Here is a 7,517-nt window from a genome sequence, read left to right on the forward strand (position 1 = left end):
TTCCCCCAGCGATTATTACATATGATTTTTGTGTAAAATAAGGGATTTCCGGCCATAATGCTGACATAATCTATTATTATTTAAATGTGGTCAATATTCTTAGAGATTTAATAATTTTTTTATTAACAATAGCAATTTTATACAAAAAATACTAAAACACATTTTTCCACAAAATTCCAAGCATTTTTGTATAGGAATGATTGTTTCCGACAAATTCGGCAAAATGAAAGTGACAGCAGTCTATAACCCTATGATGGAAAAGGGGCAGTGGTGTGATCTTACATTATTCCTGTAACCAGTCGCAGGGTGCCTTCTCGCCCCCACGAGGCGTTGGAAAATGGCAGTGATAATAAAATCTAAAAAAATATGCTCTTCAAAATAATCCAACTTTCTCGCAGTGAAGAGCGTGAGTAGGCAATAAGCCGAAACTAATGGATTTACCACTGGTTTTCTGGGAAACTGTCATTCATATAAAAAAATGCTTGCGACAAAAAATGTGTATTTCGATGAGATCTACAACTTTATTTGAAACATTTTTTTAATGTTGCATATTAGCTGAGATAAACTTACAAAAACCATAATTTTATGGGTTTTTGATGATTTCACCATGAAAATCAAATTTTCGCCAATTTTCACTATCATATTCGTAACCAGCGCGTCAAAATACATAAGTACACAAAGTGCGAAGAAAATCGGGCATATCCCCTTTTCGGAAATACATACATATTTTAAAACATCTCTTAAGATAAATTTTGTGAAATAAAACATTATAATTAAGGGCATGTGATACTTAGAAAATTGTCGATTTCACCACTTTTAGGTTCCCCCGGCTTTTTTCTTAAATAATAAATATTTTGTCTTAAAAACTTGGGAAATGATAGCGAACATGCTAACGGACATCCCACACACTTTTTTGTGTTTTTTTATCAAAAAATTTTTGATGTTGCTAACAACATGCGTGTATATTTCGAGGTTATGTGTGTTATAATTCACCCGAGCGTTACTTCCAAACTACACAATATTTTGGGCCGAAAACTTTAGACTTACAAATAAATATAGTAACTAATCTCCCGGAACTAACCTTGTTTGCACGAAATCTAAAAAGTTTATTTCATAAATAATTTTCAGATTATCAGAAAGGCAGAGATAAAAAACGACGTAACCTCAAAATAATGCATATGCATAAAATTTGTATTCAGCACAATAATTTTTTTTGTTATTATCCCTCAAAAAAGAGTCTGGGGACGTCCGTTATGATATTTTATAGCATCTCCGAATTCAGTTTTTAAACATTTTTATTTTTGTGGAAAGAAGCCGGGGAAACTGTATGTATCACATGCCCTTAAATTACCCACAAATCCCAGGAAAATTTTTGCATTACATTGAAACCTTTTAAAATTCTTAAAAAGATTTTAAGTTCTTGTTCCAAATCTTCAAAAATCGACATTTTTTACAAATTGTTCGAATTAATTTTAAGTTTAAAATTAGTTTTGTATATTTTCAAAACATCGGAAATGTTTTGTGAACAATTTTTAAAATATTTTAAAATATGTTCTTATAATTAATTTATCAAAATAAAGAATCTGTTTAAATTTTGTATTTCAAAATCTTAAAAAATATACATTTTATTCAAAATGTCTTGAAATCTTTTCTAGTTTTAAATCATTTTTGAATATTTTTGATACTTCTGCAAATTTGATATATCTTTTTACGTAATAAAAAGTTTTCCTAATATTGTTTGAAATCCTGTAAAAATTAAAAAAAAAGTATAAAATCTTTCACATTCTTTTTTGATATAGTTTAAAATCTTGAAAGCTTTAAATTGACGTTTCAAAATAAAACTAAGAATAAAATCTTAATCACTTTGTTTTACCAGCACCGAGAATGTATAGTTATACACTTTTCTTAAATTAAGACATTCGGTGTTTTTGCCCATAATTTATTCTTCTCATCTCTTTGAAAGTGTGAAAAGGTTCGCAATTTATAGCGTGGTAAGAAAATGTCAAAAACAGATTTATTTTCCATTATTAAACAAGAGCATTTAAAAAATAAACTAGATCATCATATGAAATTGCTTGGAAATTTTGATTAGTAAATTGATGGTACAGGCAGGTCTTACTCTGTATTAATAGATCAATACATAACACCTCTTTTACTATGTTCAAGGGATTTTGATTTGAATCCTTTTTCATTTTTTTTAAATTTGGTTAAATTCTATCTTTTAGGAATAAGTTTGCAGAATAAGAAATCCTTATTTGGAAATTGCAATTTACAAAATTCCAGAATATTCAAAAGAACAAACTAAAAACAACCACTTAAAGCAATTTAATTAATATTTCTTAAGATAGGTTAGTACTATAATTCTTCTGAATATTTCGAAAAGTCCAGTCTAGTCATAGACAATTCAAATCGGTCAAGTACGCTCTGAGGTTGAAGGTGCGAGCTTGCGAAGTCAATTGTAACACCAGTGTCGAAACCCGAGGCTGTTCTAATCACAATAATTATTATTGTGTGAAGGAAAATGTAAGAAATGGATCACGAAATATTTTAATAATTATCTCCAGAAATTTCATATATCATCAATTTAAGAACCGAAATTAAGGTCCAGCACACTCAATAAAAAATATACAAGGTTTCATCGGGGTCATTTTTATGCAATATATGCATATGCAATTGAATCTAAAGTATAAGATATTTTAATTTTTAAGAAAAAATCAATAATCATATAGCCTTTAATTTAAGAAAAATACGTTAAAATAATAATGTAATATTGTAAAATACCTTGAAATTGAAAACAGCTGAATTTGAAAGTCTGGAGATTAAAATAATAATATTGGAGCCTTCAAATAATAGTGAATAGAATAGTATAAACTAACAATTTCAAAACAATTTTGAATTAAAGCACAACTTTTCATAAGAAATGTGTATATTTTTACTTAACAAAAACCTTCTGAAACTATTTTTACATCATGGAAATCTTGTTGAGCTATTGTCAATATCATAACATAATCTAAGGTTGTTGGAAACTGTAAGTTTGATTTTGAAGTCATACATATTATTTTTAAATATTGTAAATACTCTATGAAATCTAATGATATTTCATTAAAAATAACAATTTTAGAAACAAAAACACTAACATAAGATAAAAAAAAAAGTTGTTTAGATTGTAAATCTTCTTTAAAACTAATTTTTTTGTTGAAAATAATAAAACACATTAAAGAATCATAAAATAAAACGAAAAACTGATTAAAAAGTATAAAAATTAATAATGACAAAATTATGAAACTAAATAAAATAAAGTAAACTTGAATATATTCTAAAATTGATTAAAAAATTGGTATCTTTTTTTGAAATCCAATTATTTTTTTCCGTTACAAAATAATGATAAAACCAGAAATTGTACAAAACTTGTGAATTTAATGATTCTGAGTGATCATCTGAATAATTCAAAAAACCTTCTGATTTTCTTAATGGGAAAAAAGAGAAATTTTGGATAAAAAACACTAGCATGTCATTACAAAAAATTATGAAAATTGTATACATTCTTTACAAATTGATTATTTCTGATTAAAATAACCGATTTCCGGTAAAAAAAACTTTAAACTAACCTTAAATTGTTCAGAAATTGTTAATACTATATAGATATTTTAGGCGAAAATCGCTACCTTAACTAACAATTCTGAAGCTTCTTTCGAAACTAATGATTTTTCACTGAAAGCACCAGTTTTCAGGTGGGTTCCGCTAGCACCTCCAAAACGAAATTTCAGTATTTTATTTATGCCATAATTTTGGGCTTTTTTGGGCTCTTCAAAAATGAAAAAATTAAATTTGAAAAAACAACTCCTTTCATCTAAAAACTACCCTTAACATTAAATATGCACATGAAATAAATGTAAGCATATCAGAATTTTGGGCTCTCTTATTTTTCTCAAAAAACCGGACTTTTAGGTGAAGGTGCTGACAGCCAGCACCTTCAGTACAGAAAATTTAAAAAATTGAAAAAATCAACAGCACAAGAATTTTGAGCTTTTTTGGGATCTTCAAAAATTCAAAAATTTAAATTTAAAAAGCAACCCCTTTCTTCTGAAAACTAATCTTAAAATTTAATATGCCCTTAAACTAAATGTAAGCATATCAGAATTTTCGGCTTTTTTTGGGCTTTTCTTGGGCACCAATGACGATTTTTGGGCTCTCGTATTTTTCTCAAAAAACCAGACTTTTAGGTGGAGGTGCTGACCGCTAGCACCTCCGGTACAGAAAATTTGAAAAATTAAAAAAAAAACTGCGTCAGAATTTTGGGCTTTTTTGGGCTCTTCAAAAATGCAAAAATTAAATTTAAAAAAACAAACCCCTTTCTTCTGAAAACTACCCTTAAAATTAAATATGCACATAAGCTGAATGTAAGCATATCAGAATTTTGGGCTTTTTCGGGTTCTTCTTGGGCACACGGAGAAACTCTTGATCGTAAAATTTGGCTTTATAATATTGATATTTACAAAAGTTCGATGGCAATCTAGGATATAGCTGAGAAAATAGTATTATTACCGCAGCCATAGAAAGAAATACATTTTCCATTTCATTTATAAATATACTACAAACCTAATAATTGCCATTTATAGTTAGAAAAATTCATATTTTGGTAGAAGATTGAAGTTGAAAAAAGTGATATTCACAAATTAAATGATAAAACCGTAGTTGCAATAACTAGCATTTAAAGTAACATAAGTTGCAAAACAGGTAAGAAAAATTACCATTTTCAATGGGAAGCTGTAATGAAAGAAAAAAACAATTGAATGTAGTGCTTCCGATTCAGTACCAAATGACGTCATTACACGCGCCACATTTCATGAGGATGATAAAATTCCTAAAACTTATGATTTATTTAATCACAGCGAAATATCTCCGTTCTGCTGTCCCGGAGACCCGTGTTCAATTCCCGCCAGGACTGATATCTTCTAACAAGGTTTTTTCTCTTTCAGCTTAGAATAAAATATAAATATCTAGTTTTACGTTTAATGTATAAAATTTATAGTGCGTGAAGCGAATGCAAATTTACTTTTATTTTGCTCTTTCGACCATAGAAGTTTTTCCTATTTTCTTTGAGAAAAATTAGAAATGCGTAGAATGAACATAGACAGAATGTTTTTACTATTGTGTTTTGTAAACTTCACAGTCTGCCTTAGGGATTATACCAAGTTTCTTTTGGTATAAGTGCAATTATTTAATCATTTATTTTATATTTCAATAGACATAATAACTTCAGAATTTAATATTCACAATAGTAATTCTTGCAATAGTGACTATATCCTGGCTTGCTATTGTCGTATTGTAAAAATAAATATTATATCATCAAATTTTATAATTGAAAGTTTCTCCATGCACCAACACCGATTTTTGGGCTCTCTCATTTTTCTCCAAATAACGGACTTTTCGGTTGGAGGTGCTGTCCACCAACACTTCCACTACAGCAAATTAAAAAAATCAAGAGCGCGAGAATTTTTTCCCTTTTTGGGCTATTAAAATCTGCAAAAATTATTTTTCAAGAACCCCGGCCTCCCCAAAATTACCAAAAAATAAATTTCATACCCAGTAAAAATTTAAGAATATTATCGGAATTTCATGCTGTTTTTGGTCTTCCCAAAACACTCACAAATTATTCCAAACAATCATCCTAAACCCCTAAAAAAATATCTAAAAAGTAGTTCAAACAAAATTATGCAATAAGTGCGAACAAACATATACCGCAGGTCTGACCTAATTTTATGCTCACCAAATACATCTACACACACACACACACACACACACACACACACACACACACACACACACACACACACACATATATATATATATATATATATCAAAGGTTAATAATTTTTCTTGGTTAACAAGACATTGCTGAAAAAATTCAAAATAAAAAATATTACACTATTCTTCTTCAAAAAGCTCTGAGCTATACCCGCAATCGCAAGGTAATAATAAAAATCCAAATAAAAAACACCGCTGATACATATAACCAAATCCTGCATCATCTCCAAGGTAAAATTAAACAACATTTAAAAACTACCCCCATCACATTTAACGAACCAAATCTCAAATTCCATCAGCTAAAACCGCCAAAACAAACTCAAATTAAAGATAACTACGCAAAACAACTTTCAAATCATCTAGTTAATAAATCTATCTCCACAGTATTATTCCATATCAGCTATGAAACTCTCTTATCGCATAGGAACCTAGTCTCACGTTTCATCATTTAAAATGGTGAAAAATACTTAAAATTAAAAATAATCGCAACAGCCACTTTTCCAGGTCCATTAAGCTAGCACATCCACACTCGAATTTTGTGATTTTTCATAGCTCAGAATATTGGGCTTTTTGGGCGTCAATTCAAGTTTATGGGCTCCTTTAGGGCCATCCATATACCACGTAGACAATTTTTCACCAATTTTTGGACCACCCCCTTCCCCTCGTGGACAGCTGTGGAATTTTGACAAACACCCCCCCCCCCCTCCCTGTACTTTGTCCACGTGGACATATATTATGAAAATATAGATATTATTAGTCTTCCAAATGTCCGGGAGCTCGCGACAATTCCATGGACGTCATTTTAGAACTCACTAAAATTTCAGATTCTTTTGTTTTCATAGTCAACAGTTCGAAACTCGTTGACTGGCTAACAGCTGTACGTGCATTTTGGAACAATTTATCCTTAAACTGGACGAAAATTCGAGTGAAAAAACGTCATTTTAGTACTTTTAAAACCAACGGGGAATGATTGTTTGATGCTAAAAACTAACAATAAGTTGGACTGGCAGCTCCTGAATGGTGCCAAAGTTGACTAGCAGGCTGTAAAAAATGTCAAAAAATCGAGTGAAGAAACGTCATTTTAGTACTCTTGAAACCTATTGGGGATGATTTTTTAGGTGCAAACAACTACCAAGAAGTTTGAGTGACAGCTCCTGAGTGGTGCCAAAGTTGACTGGCAGGCTGTCAAACATGTCAAAAATTCGAGAGAAGAAACGTCATCTTAGTACTCTTTAAACCCATTGGAAATGATTGTATGAATGCTAAGCAATAACCAAAATTTTGACTGGCAGCTTCTCAGTGGTGCCAAAGTTGTCTGACAGGCTGTCAAACATGCCAAAAATTTGAGTGAAGAAACATCATTTTAGTACTGTTGAAACCCATTGCTGCGAGCTGTGAATTTGTGTAAAAAGTGAGATTTACGTAGTTTCTTTTTTTTTCTATAAATATTAGTTTTAGAGAAGTGTCCTATACACGGAGAAAAATGAATGTTCAAATGTAGATGCTCAAAGGGTAAGATGGTAGCACCCTATACGCAGATATTCATGCCAAACATTTAACATCTTTTTGAGATGTTAGGCGTAAAAATATTTTTATCTAAAACTGAAACACATTCAGATGTTAAAACTGTCCGAGCGCATGCGCATCGCGCATTGCAATTTCACGGTTATATTTGAAAGCTATATATATTAAATATTAAAATTATGGAA

This window comes from Belonocnema kinseyi, chromosome 3, assembly GCF_010883055.1.
Source record: "Belonocnema kinseyi isolate 2016_QV_RU_SX_M_011 chromosome 3, B_treatae_v1, whole genome shotgun sequence".
In the NCBI taxonomy this organism is placed as follows: Eukaryota; Metazoa; Arthropoda; class Insecta; order Hymenoptera; family Cynipidae; genus Belonocnema; species Belonocnema kinseyi.